The sequence below is a fragment of the Furipterus horrens genome, unplaced genomic scaffold, assembly GCF_987537825.1.
Source record: "Furipterus horrens unplaced genomic scaffold, mFurHor1.1.pri manual_scaffold_1, whole genome shotgun sequence".
Taxonomy (NCBI): domain Eukaryota; kingdom Metazoa; phylum Chordata; class Mammalia; order Chiroptera; family Furipteridae; genus Furipterus; species Furipterus horrens.
In genome coordinates this window covers 13,777,178-13,791,848 of record NW_028327171.1, presented here as the reverse complement: position 1 = coordinate 13,791,848, position 14,671 = coordinate 13,777,178, and the positions used below count along the sequence as shown (strand labels likewise).

At 37.4% G+C, this 14,671-nt stretch overlaps 1 pseudogene; it reads right to left on the bottom strand.

The window, feature by feature from the left end:
* Positions 1 to 13,239: 13,239 nt before the first annotated feature.
* On the bottom strand, positions 13,240 to 13,967 carry LOC150020701 (large ribosomal subunit protein uL30 pseudogene; annotated as a pseudogene).
* Positions 13,968 to 14,671: the final 704 nt, after the last annotated feature.

Here is a 14,671-nt window from a genome sequence, read left to right as displayed (position 1 = left end):
TAAGTATTACACCACTTTAGGGTACCAAACTATTTCTATTCTGATGTTTACCTATGTTTCATTTTTCATCTACAACACTGACATTTTTAGAAAGTGGACACAGTATTTAATTATAAAATATTTAAGTTTTAAACAAGAAATACCAATCCTATTGCTGTCCTCAAAACACATATAAACTACTGGAGAATAGGCTTTTCACTCAGTTTAAGACAGATACTAATCTGAATGGTACAATCTAAGAAATATGTAAAGGGAAGAGGTCTTTATCAGTTAAAAAATAGTAAAGTCCAAGAAAGGATACAAGTTGAGCTTATCTGTTGAAGAATGAGAAGATAACAGGGTTCTAGTTGTTTGGAAATATGGAGGTTAAGTACAAGTTAACTCAGATCACAGATGGAGATGTAATATTTTCATCATCAATTTTATGATAAAACTCTGAGTAGATAAAACTCTATGAAGAAAGTAGTGTATAAAAGAGAAGAGAAAGCTAAAGACTAGTCCTTGAGAAACTCCAGTGACTTGGGTGTGGGAGAAAGAAAGAACCAGGGGGAAAAAGATTGAGGATGTTGTGGTCACACAGAAAAGAATGATAAGAGTTTTTTCAAGAAAGGTTCTCAACAGACTCACATGCAGCTGAATAACCCAGGAGGCTGAGAACTGGAAAAGGCCATTGATTTTCAGTAGAAATAGCTCACCAATAAATAAGCAGTTTCAAGGGGCTAAGATTCCATTTCAAAGTTTACAAACAAAACGGGTCATGTAATGAGTGTAGAGTATTTATTGAAAGAGTTGGCATGAAAAGGAAGGAAATACATTCAAAGTTTATTGCATAGACATCAGGATCAAAAGAAAAAAGTTGATTTCTTTAAAGTAATTGCACTCTAGGCATGACTAAGGCAATAAAGATGCAAGGAAGGAAGGAAGGAAGGAAGGAAGGAAGGAAGGAAGGAAGGAAGGAAGGGAGGAAGGAAAGGAGGGAGGGAGGGAGAGAAGGAGAGAGGGAGAGAAGAGAAATCCTTTTTCTACCATACCATCTCTTTGTGGACATTAGAGTGGCATGCAGACTCCAAGCTGACCCTCTTCTCCCTGGCATCTGACCGCAATAAGCCTTACCCCAGCTAGGAGAGTGAGGAACAAAAGTTGTTGTTAAACTGAGGAGTCATGTCCATCATCACCCTGATGCTAGATTTAAAGGATACTTTTCAATTTTTCTCACTTCTCTGTAGAACTTAAAGCTGTTTCCTACGATTCTTCTTTTGGGAGTCCTCATCTACCTTTGTTTAATTGGCTACTTAGTAAGCCCTGGATTACTTTCTACCTGCCTGATTTTTCCTTCTCTTGACTTTCTACAGGTGTCTTTTCAACTACCCATTCTGTAAATGTTGGAGCTTTCTCTACTCATCCTCTTCTTCCTCTTCCTTCACACCGTCACTAAAAGGTTTCACCCTCTCTAATGAATTGTTACCACCTTTTTGCCAATGAGTACAGAAGCATGTCTTTAGCTGAGACCTCTCTGCTAAGCTCCAAATCCATTTGTACAACTCTAGGCCTCCCCACCTGAATATCCTGTAGAGGTACCCCATTATTTTCTCAGGAATCTGCTCCTCCTGTGGATCCACTCCTTTGATGAAACAGTCAGCTTAGACAGAAACTTGGCAATCATCTTCAAGATCTTTTTCATTTTTATTCATCTCCTCTTTACCTGCAAGCTAACCACTAAATCTAATAAATTCAATTCCAAAAGTCTCTCACATCTTTCCTTCCTCTTCATTCACATTATCACTATCATATTTGAGGACTCACATTTTCCCGCACAAATTACTTTTTAACAGCAAAATCTGTTTTCTCTTCACCCAATCACTTCAAATCCAACTTCCATACAACTTCTAAAGAGAAATTTTTTAACATTCAAATCTGATGATGTGACTTTTATTCATGAAATCCACGAGGTCTTCCTATTGACATATGGATAACATCCAATCCTTTACAGTGCTATACAATGCTTCCGTATGAGGTCGCCACCCACTTCTCTACTCCCATCCAAGATGACTCCTCAACTTCCATTCTTGTCCCAACTTCACAAAAATAATTTCATTTTCAGTATGTGCGCATGCCCTTCCCAACGCCCAAAATAGGGTTTTCTTCCATCACTATTGACTGACTCCTACTCACCCAGCGCTGTTCCCTTCTCCAGGGTGCCATGTCTCATCCCATCAGTCAAGTTTAGGCACCTTCCCCATATTCTCTTAGTGTCTATGCTTTCCTCCACCATAACCTGCTTGATTGATGACTAACAAGTTTACCAGTGTGACTAAAATGTCAGTCCCTTAAGCCCTGGCTGGAGTGGCTCAGTGGATTGAGTACTGGCCTGCAAACCAAAGGGTCACTGGTTCAATTCCCAGTCAGGACACATGCTTGGGTTGCAGGCCAGGTCCTTGGTTAGGGGTGTGCAAAAGGCAACTACACATTGATGTTTCTCTTCTTCTCTTTCTCCCTCCTATCCCCTCTCTCAAAAAATAAATAAGTATTTTTTAAATAAATAAAATAGTAATAAATAAAAATATCAGTCCCTTAAAAGCAAAAAAAAAAAAAAAAAGGTGCTTAGATGCAGTAGACTATATTAGTTAAGAATACCAGATTGGGAATAAAATAAACTTAGATTTGAACCCTGAAATTTCTACTTAATTGTGTGTGTGCAGACAGGGGCTGTCAGATTCACCTCTTCAAACTCCAATCTCTGCATCTGTAAAATATGCATATATTCAATAATATCTCCTTTGGGGATTTTGAAAAATTAAAACATAATGGTACATAGTGAGGCCTGGACATAGCGCCTGAAATATGATAAAATTACATCATTTTATCCATCTTGCCCAAATGGCAACCGGTACGTAGTAGATATTTAAAGGGTATAGACATTCGCTACTAGCGCCCCCTGTTGATCGCAGTCAGAACCAGCAGAGCCTTCAGAATACGAACACACTTTAGTGATTCTAGAATATCTGAATGACGGCAGGCTTGGATGAGAGGCCATGCAAAGTCTCAAGCTCAGCTTTGGGGAATATACATATGTTCATGAAGGTTTGTGTTTTTATCCCATAAGAACCACTCCCCTTCTAGGTCAGCTTCACTCTAATCACCAAAGAAACCTACATTCCATTGTATGCAACATGTTAGTTGTCAGGGACAAGAAACATAATCTTCCAAATACAATCTTGGCTCCAATTAAGAGATATTGTCCTTGGGGCTCTAAGCCAGCCACATTGTTTTCTTATAGACTCTTGATATAATCGCTGTGCTCATCATTTACCGTTAGAAAAGTTCCACAATGGCTCTGTACCTTATTGATATCTGGTACCAAGGATAACTCATGAAAAAGATGAAAACACCTGCTATATAACTGAACAAACATTACTAAAGGAAATGTAGGTCAACCCCAGATTTCTTTATCCATAGATAAGGAAAACAAGATATGAGAGCTTTGAAAATCCCTATTCAGAAATGAAGAAAAGATGATTCTTCTTATTTCAGATCTTTACCCTTTAAGTTCAGCTCAATCTTTGCATGAATAACCCCCTCTGAAGGACAGTGAAAAGGTTTGTGAAATAACTAAGATAAATGCATTTGTAATATTCTCCAATATGTTTTCTGTGCCTTAGCAAAATTTTTTTCTAAAAACACTTATTCGTAGGGACAAAAATTTTTCATAAGGAATGATACCTAAGATCTAGGCCAATTGATTTTATAGTTGTACAAGAAAGTTTTGAAGTGTGGCCAGAGGTGATCTCCTTGGTTGTCCATATACAGCACGAGCTCAGATCAATTCCTCCTCCTCCTGAAGGGAAAAGAGAAAAACCCAACTGAACAACTTCTTCAAGCCTCTGGATTGAAAATAAGTAATATTTGCTGGTGCACTTGTGTTAACTGTCTAATAGCGTACATTTCATACCTCGTTGAAGCGCCACCTTCTCCTTGGTTACTGGTTTTTTGCAAACAATCTAATTGGAAATAAGGAACTAAATTTCTATTCTGAAAGCCAACTTTCACAGAGAAATAACATTTCCTTTTCTTAAATAGCCTCTCATCATATTTGTCTTTACAGTTTATAAAAGGAGAAGAGAAAAAAGAAAAAGATATTCACATAGCCATGCCATTTAATTCTTATCTTGGTCAGGGGTTGTTTAGTGATGAGGAAAAGAGTTTTCCCTAACAAGCATGAGTAAAGAGTTTTATTATTAGAAAGCTACAAAAAAAAAAAAATCTCATGGATATTCATAGATGAGAAATAAAGTAAGGTAGGGCCTCCTAGAGACCGAGTAGAAACTGGAAATTCAGAAGCCGCAGTCATCTCTTTTGGTCAGCATGATTTCTCCTCCCCTTTCCTTTAATAGAGTTTACCTCCTGATCCCTGGCCCAATCCATTGTGTCCACTGCTTTCACTCAACATGAGTAATCGCCATGAGTCATATCAAAGTGTGCAGGAAGAATTATAAATACACTAGGTCCTAGGAATTTATGAGTTCCTCCATTCTTTTCACTACTTGAGGCCTTACCACCCTTGATCAAAAAGCAGACAACCTCTAACTAATCCACGGCTTTGAGATGGAAAATGGATGCACATATATAATGTGGAAGAAAGGAGATCATCATTCTAGTCAGGAGATCATCATTCCAGTCAGCAAAGTCCATCAAAATTGGGCTCTTTTCAACTGGCTGGTAAGAAATGAAATGTTGTCCTGGCCAGGTGGCTCACTTGGTTGGAGGTACAATTTCTGGTCAGAGCACATACCTAGGATGCAGTTTGACCCCTGGTCCAGGAATATATGGGGGGTAACCAATTGATGTTTCTTTCTCACATCTCTCTCTCTCTCTCTCTCTCTCTCTCTCTCTCTCTCTCTCTCTCTCTCTCTCTCTCCCTACTCTCTTTCTCCCCCCCCCTTTCCCCCTTTCCTCTCTTGAATCAGTAAATATATCTTTGGGTGAGGATTTTTAAAAGAGAAAAAGAAATGAAATGTTTCCTAGGACACAGGGGAGAGAGAGGGAAATATCTTTTTATGAGGAAATTAAACCACATGAGAACGCCATTTAGTGATCAAAAATTGTTAATTATTAGCCGTATTATGTGTCCCAACTTAATAAAAAGAATATTAACAGGCAAGCCACCCTATTATTAATAGAAATGGTAAAATTTGTCATTGTATTTATGTTCTTGAATTAAATGTATTAAACCTCAATACACTTGCTTCTTTTGCAGCACATCTAGAGTGTAAATTTTATTTATTAATAAAAATTTTTTCTTATTTTATGAATCTATATTTTTTATCCACTGCATCAAAAATTACCAGAGTTCCTGGTTATGGAACCATCCATAGTTATTTTCTCTTAATCGCATTTTATTAAAAACTAGTCAGTTTATTTTTCCTAAACAAAAATGTGTGTTCAGAAATAAGTACAAATCACTGAGAGTTCAGATGTCCAATGTAATCCAATAACAAAAAAATAAAGGGGATCAGGGGCAGCATGGTGCTGGGCATAGTCATGATTCTTGTTATTCTCCAACGCTTAAGAAATGGGAAGGTCTAAGATATAATGTGAAAAAGTAAAAACACCAATTCTTCCCACCTCTGGTTTTGCAATTTGGGGCACGTCAATAAGTCAACTGAACCTCTCTGGCTGCACATGTAAATTCAAGAATGGAAGTACCTCTGAGACAGAGGATATGAATATTGCTAGAGACCACACCTTTATTTGGCAAGCTCTGTTATGTGCCAGCACTTTGCTAGGGCAGAGATACAGTAGGAGAGAAAAAGAAAGACACAGACTCTTTCAGACTTGCTGGTGTTTCTAATCCAATAATCAAAGGGGATCACACAAAAAAAATTCCAATTATGGTAAAATCTCTGAAGGAGATAACATTCTGGAATATTGGGAGCGGTGATTTAGGGAGAGAGGAACAGGTCCTGGGGCCAGAGGCATGTGAATGGAACAGGAGATCTGTGTGGCTAAGTGAAGATAAACTTGATGTGAAATGCGGCTAGAGTCATTAGGATGCAGAAATTAGAACCTTGTCTTTGATTTTCTAAGTCAATGATTTTTTAGCTTTATCCAAGGAGCATGAAAAATTACATAATATTTTGAGAAGTTATAATTTAATGAGATTTGAAATTCAAAACTCCAGCCCAGCTACTATGTGGAAAAGCAATTAGAAAGCAATCAAAAAGGATGTAGGAATCTAATCCAATGATCAAGGTGAGAAGTGATGGCATCCTTGGATTAACTGGAGTAAAACTGGTAAGTCTTAATGTTGGGATGGATTTAAAGAATGAAGGAGAGGAATAAAGAATAACTCATGTTTCTGGCTTTGTAAGAGACAAGTTTGAACTCTACTCTGTCACTGAGGTTCTGCAAATGCTAGCTATAATTTCATAATCCCTACTTTCCTAACTAGATGACCTCCCTGAGCCTAGGAACCCTCATAAATGAGAGATGATAGTCTCTACCTTGGAGTGTTGTCTTCACAACATGCCTGGTAAAGCAGAGATGCTCAATACATATCAGGCAGTTTCCTTTCCCTCTTTGCCTTCATATCTATTTTCCTATATTCATTCTTTAAGGAAAAAGTCTGTGTTTGTTTCGTCTTTGTTCCTCCAGTCTGGTACATTGGTGCATGCTCAATAAATGCTTGTGGAATTAGTAAATGGTCTTACATTATCGGGATGGAATATAACCACTTGTTGATTTATATTTTCCTTTAATAAATTATTCTTAAAAGCATTTTGGCAGGACTTGCAAGTTGTAGAGTTGTTGACTTTGTAGTGGGTGGTTTGGTGAAGAGAAGAGTCAGGTTTGAGTTTGGGGATTTGAGGGAATAGCTTGTTAAGCTAAAGGAAATGTGGCCGCATCACAAATAAAACCAGCCAGGCAAAATGTACCATAGACATTACTGACATAAAAGTACACCGAGTTTTTTAAGTTAATTACTGCATTTAATTTTTCATCACTGGGGATAAATTTAACAAGTGTTCATGAAAAGGGATGTATCTTCATTAAAGAGAAAAATGGAAAACACATTTACACTGAATCACAGAAAATCTCTTTAGACAAAAATATTTTTCCCTTGCCAGTGAATACATTGAAGACCAAATTCATTTGCAAAAGTAAAATTCTCTGGCCAAACGCCATTTCTGAAAACACCTGATGAGTTAGTCAGAGTTATCCAAAGAAACAGAACCCGCAGGATGTATACAGACAGAGAAAGACAATGGCTCACATGATCATGAAGGCCGGTAAGATTCAAGATCTTCAGTCGGCAAGCAGGAGACCCAGTCAGAATACTGGCAGACTTGAGACCCAGGAAGAGCTGGTGTTTCAATGAGAGTCTGAAAGCAAGAAAAAGCTGATGCCTCAGCTCAAAAGCAGCCAGGCCGAAGGAGTTCCCTCTCTGTGCAGGTGGATCAGCCTTTTGTTCTATCCAGGCCTTCAACTGATTGGATGGGGCCCACCCACATAGGGGAGGGCAACCTGCTGTACAAGGTCTACCAATTCAAATGTTAACAAACACACCCAGAATAATGTTTAACTAAACGTCTGGGCCCTCCAATGACCCAGTTAAGTTGACACATAAAATTAACTATCACACCTGACAAGATACAATATTCCGTAACAAGGGAAATTTCTGTCAGGACTTAATATGTCAATGAAACATTTCTTCAGCCCACTCCTTTTCTCTCTTTTTCCTCTCTACTTGCTTCGCAGTACACTATTTGCCTTTTGTCTTATTTATACAAACTGCTGGAGGAAACACTTTGGAATGGAAACTAAGATTCTATGCCATGCATTTCACCAGGAACTTTGTCACCCTGTCCCCACAAAAAGTAGGAAGGCCCAAAGGAGTCATCCAAGTGGCAGTAGCCTTGGGAAAGCCATTGCAGCCCAGATCTCTGCCTTGTCTGCATGAACACTCAACACTGTCAGTGCCCAGATGAGGTCAAACTTGGGAAGTGTAACTTATACAAACTAGATTGAGGAGATTTCTGTACAAAACAGGACAGGGGGGAACCATTAATTATAATGAGGGGTACAACTGCCAAAGGGTCCTCCAGCCAATGCATTTCTTCCTTGTAAAGCTATGTCAGAAATCAAATTATAATCAAAATATTGTTTAGTGAATATGAAGTCCGAGTAAGTAGGGATTGATTTAAACAAGATGTTCATTGACATCAAGCAATGAATAACTAATGCCACAGTTTCAACAATCATCCCCAAAAAGGACAAATCTTGGGAACAAATTTCTCTAAAATTCTCTGCCAAAGTGTGCTTCATGGATTCTTTGTTTTCTTCTCTCGTATGCCAGGCTGGCCAGTTCCCTTTCTGCTTAACACATTATTTCTTTTAAAAATATTTAACAGGTTACAAGTCAAGTCTTATTGGCTTATTAGCTATTCTGTTTCAGTAAGATGATTTCCGTATTTCTGCTGTTAATTGCCTTCAGTTTTCAAATAGAATCCACTGTTTGACTTTTTTTTTTTCATTAATATCCACTTAACCTTTATAGCAATTCTGTTCTATAATCTATTGCAGATTAACTATCACAAAGTGTATGGCTTAAAAAAAGAATAATTTTATTAATATTCTCAGGATATTCTCAATATTTCACCTCAGGTTTCTAGTATACCTGACATTGGATGTTCTGATATGTTTTAATGGTGTTTGGGGGCTCTTCTGACAATTTTTGGAAGGAGTAACTTCTATATTTTCTACTAAACAGTTCTCACAAATGTATTGCCCTTTATACATTTTTAACTCCTTCCCTTTTATACAATCATATCTTCCTGTGTTTCAATGTCTTAGAAATCCAAAGAGTGATTGACTACCCCCTCTTAAGTTAGTGATTGTTAAAAACAGAAGGTGATTTCCTATCTTACATAAGATCATTATTCAATGCCTTAAGTTAAAAGAGTTGGTAAATTTGAAATTCAAGCATCAGGCAGTGTAAGCAGAAAACAAAATTCAGTCTGAGAAGGAAATATTTGAAAGTGAGGAATTAATTTATTTATAGAAAAACACATATTGACCCACAGGACAATTCTTTGTAGAAACTACCATTTGGTGACAGACAGCCCATAAAGGTAAATATATACTTCATAACAAGATTTTTAAGTCACATTAATCTTTAAAGTGTTTATAATCTCTGGCTAAATTCCCATTCTAACAAGTAATGTTAAAGAATCACAAGGCATTGAGATATCTAGCTTTAGACCTCATGCCTTGTGATACTACTTTAAGGATCTTATACGAGAAATTCATTCGATTCCTGATACTTCATGGTTACTAAAATTCTGAGACCTCAGAAGCCATTTTTTTCTTGTGGTTTTCCGCAGAAAACCATGAGATGCAGAAATTGTATTTAAGTTCATGTGTTCGTTTACTCAACAAATATTTGTTGAACGTTGCTATATGCCAGGAACTGACAAAGATGCAAGTCACACAGCAATGAGCAGGTGTGACTCTTGCCTTAAGGAAACTTGAAGTATAAATAAAGACTCTCAAACCTGGAATCAGGTGGGAATTTTCCACACTGCCCTTCCTTCCTTCCTTCCTTCCTTCCTTCCTTCCTTCCTTCCTTCCTTCCTTCCTTCCTTCCTTCCCTCCTTTTCCCTTCCTTTCTTTCTTCCTAACTCTTTGGCAATCATCACTTTTCTACCATAGTATAATATGTAAGGGAAAAGCTTATAGAGGTGTAAGGCTGAGTTCTACAAAGAAAACCAGTGTTTAGACAGAAGGAGATGCTGGAAGAAATGCTTCTATGTAAAACAGAACTCTGACAATAGTCAATATTAAGTCCCAGATTAACTCTGAGAGCAATTTTCACAACTACATTGTTTCTTCCTTAAAAAATGGTTTTCAAAATATTTTCAAAAATATTTTGACATTTTTGAAATATAATCCTGAAATATTTTGTAAATCATTATATCCACCTCACTTTTTACTCTCTCTTTTGAACTGTTGACCAATGAAACAGTTTCATTTTCACTTTTTCAAAATGATAGTATAAAAAAACAGAAGTGAAAGTATGAATCATAATACAATCAGGCATATATAGTGAGATATCCATTTATAACTCAGAAAACCATGGGTATTTCCAAACTGATGTCATTCATAGAAAGAATCCCATGTGTTACAGAAGAATAAGAAAAATTACGTGGGCCAACTGGGGGATTCAGAATACATTAGGGATATTCCCAGCTTATTATTTTTATTTTAAAAGATGTTTATTACAAAGATTGATCTACATTTCAGAAGTTTAATTTGATACTCATCTTAGAAATTACAGACTGGATCAATTCTGATAACTGAGATGATGTACAGAGACTTTACATTAGAAAGCATGATACCAATATAAGTGGTTGATATAATTCAAGGTTTTCTTTTATTTTCTTCAAAAGGCTTTTTAAATACAAAAGTTGCTCTGAATTCTGTGTAATTATTTTATTTATAGAAAATAAATTTTATTTAAAAAATTATAATCTCTCTGCTCAAATTATTTAAATTGATTTTATTTTATTCTATGGGGGAATGAATCTAAATCTTCTATTTTCTAACTAAACAATTAAAGGAGGATCTCTTCTCTCCACTAGGTTCAATATTTTAAGAACTTAAAGAAGGTTACATGTTAAGTGTTACATACATCAGTGATATTACACAAATTAAACATTATCCAGAAAATACTTTTTCTTGATTGCCTACAGTTGCTTGGAAAATTCTTTGGCTGTGTTAGTTCTGCCATATTTGCTGCTATGTTTGCTGGTTGGTTGGCTGTTTGACCCAGATTCTGATATCCAGTTGGGATACAGCCCAGTAGTATCTTGTCTCTAGTTCCCCATTAGCCAATGTCCTCAACATGGGTAACTCCACAGTAGTCACCCCACTAACTATTCCAGGTAACACCACTATTTTTTTTTCCTTTGGCTTCTGAGTCTTATCATGAGCCTGGTGGTTTACCCACAATGTCTAGTCCTGATGCCTGCTATGAACTGCTCTGTTATCCTTCATCTTTCAGTGGGCTGCAGGTGAATTCTGTCAATAGGGTGGTCTGATCCTGTGTGATTGAGAAACAAACTTTTAAATGTATCAGAAAATTAAATTCCTCCTCATTCTATACACAAATAGGATGTTCATGTAGATTAAAGACATAAAAGCTCACAGCAACCCTAAAAACTTTTAGGAAAAAAGTAGGAGATTATTTCATAACATTCATGTAAGAAAAGATCTCTTAAAATATAAAAAGTTCATCGGTTGCAATGAATGAGGCTATGCATGTGTGGAAGTAGAGGCAATATGGGAAATCTGTGTGGCTTCTGCTCAGTTTTGCTATGAACCTGAAACTGCTCCAAAAAATAAAATCTATTAAGAACCATTAAGTACAAACTAAAAGCTGAATATAATTCAAGGCAAAAACACTGTACATTCCTATACACTGGACACCATAAACAAAGTTAAAAGACAAGCTAGAAGCAGAGAAAAGATTTACTAGATATTTGAGAAATTATTGCAATATAGAATATATAAAGAGATCCTACAAGCAAGAAAAAGACAAAAATTTCGGTGAAGAAGTAAATATAAACCTCCAGTTCACAAAAGAGAAGCTCTGTATAACCAATAAATATATTGGTAACATGCCAGCAATAGAAACATGCAAATTAAAATAAGATACCTTTTTACTTCCATCAAACTGGAAAAAAGTGAAAAGCCTGACAAGGACAGGTGTGGTGGGGCACTAAGAGAACTTTCAAATTCTTAATGTTAATTGCTGACGATGAATAAACATTGAAGTTTTATGATAGGGAATGCAGTTTAAATTTGAGAAGAAAATTATAAGAGGTTGAAAGAGCAAATTAGTATAATTTGGAAAGCATTTTGGCAATATCTAGCAAAATCTGAAGCTTAAGACCCAGCAGGCCAACTTCTAAAGTATAAAAACTCTTACACAGGACACAAGGATACTCATTGCAGCATTTTTTTTTTTTAAATTCCGAAATGTCTGCTGTTGGGAAAATGGATCCTCTTAGTATCATTTGTGTCACTACCAAGCACATGTTTCCTCTACAGCATCTTACCGCTCCGTCCTTTATGTAGTTGAAAACCAGGCACTGAATCTATCTTTTTGGTCCCACAAACTCCACCCTTTCCTTTCTCCCTACACCCCCTTGTTCCTCTGGGTATCTCCTTTGAGCTTGGAAAGTTCACCTCTTATCATGTCTCTGGCCAAGAGCCCTGGTCAATGCCCACAAATCCCCCTTCATTTTGCCTTTTCTGGCAATCTTGCCTGATATCTCCTTCAGATTGGGTTACTGAAACATTATCCTACTTCACACTTTCTCGTAGTCAGCTATCTGCTTGAATGAGGAGGAACAGAGAGAGGGAAATACATACTCATATAAGAAGAAAAAAAGCATAGATTAATAACTTCGATTGTTATCTTACCATGTTCTTCTCTTGGCAAATCTTTGGATAATAATATCCATATGCAAATGGGTGCCTAGATCTGTGGGCATGGTGCGCAGGGAAGCATGAATATCTGGTGAATTTCTTGACTCATCTGGAAGTTTGGACAGATACCTATCTATAGTAAATGCACCTCTGTCCATCAATAACTTTCTGCTGCCTTCATTCTTCCCACCCTAGGAAGCCGAGCTTGGCACAGGTAAGGGTAAAACTCCTCCTGAAGCAGGAGACGACTGTACTGTTGCACATAACGGGAGAGTTGCCCTGCGCAACCTGAAGACCCCTGTACGGGGAGAGTGGCTGTCAGTAACTTTAGGCAACACGGAAGGTCCAGCCATTCTCTTCCTCCTCAATCAGCTTCCATCTCCAAATCTCTGTGCTCAAAAAGTCAGAAGCCCCCTGCTCACTTTTAGAGGGATGACAGTGACTCTGGCTGCCATATTGGTGATCAGCCCTCCTCTCAGCCAGTATCCATCTTTGTGGCTTCCCTTTAATGATATAACAAATGAATAAATGAATGGATGAAAAATTATACCCCCCATACCTCCCTTAGGTGACAAATGTGAAGAATTACATGTGTACTTGCCCCATTTTCTCTTTGGTCAACCCATAACTGCTTCCTCCGGAGTGGGAGTGTGGGGAGGGGGGATTGTTTTTGTAGTTTTACATTTCAATTTGAAAGGAGTCACTGTTCATTGACTGGGCAGATTACAAAAAATAATTGCGGTAAACACCTTAGTTTATCTTTCTAATAAGCTTGTTGATCTAGACTTTCCTATTGCCAGCATCTCCACCTTCGACAAAATGCACGGTCTTTTTCTTCAGTCCACCTCAAGAAGATAATTCAAAGGCAGCTGAAGTTGTTTGCTTCTGTGAAGCAATTTCCAACAGCATAGATTTCATGAATGAGATCCGCCATGCAGAATATGCCGTGATTACCAGGAGATTGAGCAATCAATGTATTATCTGTCAGCACAATTAGCTTCTTATTGATTTTACCATAACCACGCTCGCAGATCAATTCATTTACTAACCTCAGGTTTGGCTACCTCCGTGAAATATGTGGTTCCACGATCCTCAGCATGTTAACAGAAGCCTTCACAAAGGTATCACGGAAAATCGGGCAACGTTGGAGAAGCTACAACACCTTTCAGAAATTTGGGTCTGCGCCATTAATACTGATCCTGATGACATGTGCTAAGTTGCGTTCTGTGGGTACAGGGAAGTTGCCACCTTTTCTTGTCATCCTAGCCATTCTTTCTTCAGCTCTGTACATCTGCCTGTAATCCTGTGGTAGTGCTTAGCTTCCTCAGAGATAAGCTTCTCTCTTACCTTTCAAAACAGCCTTTGAACAAATTTCTTTCTCAGGAGCTTGATCTTCAGCTCTGAAAAATTCCTTCACTTTTTGTTAAGAATTTCAGACACAGCAAGAACCATCTTTTCTTCTCTTCTGCACCCTCCATGGGTCCTGAAGGAAAGAAGGCCACAAAATCTGTTTTTAGGTTTTGGGTTTTTTTTAACAGGTTGGTATTATTTCTTTTACTCTGAATCTGCTTTGATTCACCTCACAGTATATTTGTGAGCATCCCTCCCATCTGGGACATTTAAATAACTGAGATATCATTTTTCATTGTGTATGTCTGTGTGTGTGTGCATGCATACATACCATAATTTATTAAATTCCTTGTTCACAGGCATTCAGATTATTTATGGTTTATTGTCATGAAAAACAATGTTACACATAGCATTATGTATATACATGTTCTTTATCAAATGTGACTTTTTAACGTAAATTAGATTTCTAGAACTGGAATTGCCATAAGACATACAGAGTTAATTCAAATAATTGCTGCCACATTTATTTGCAAACACAGTTAAGGAATTCTCACCCCTACCACCAAAATAAGGGAATGTTTATATCTCTAAGTATTTGTCAGCACTGTTTGCTTTTGCTTGTTCTAAACATCTGCCAACCTAACAGGTTTAAAAAAAATGGTACCTAATTTTGTTTTAATTCCATATCTTAGTGTTGGGGAGAATGTAAATCCCAAGCAAAAAGAAGTATGCGTGAGAACCTGAAATTCTGAGGTGCGCACACTGGTGTCTCTCTCTCCACCTGACCCCGGTTTGAGACCTACATTCCTTCTCGCAGAGGTCTAAGAAAGCT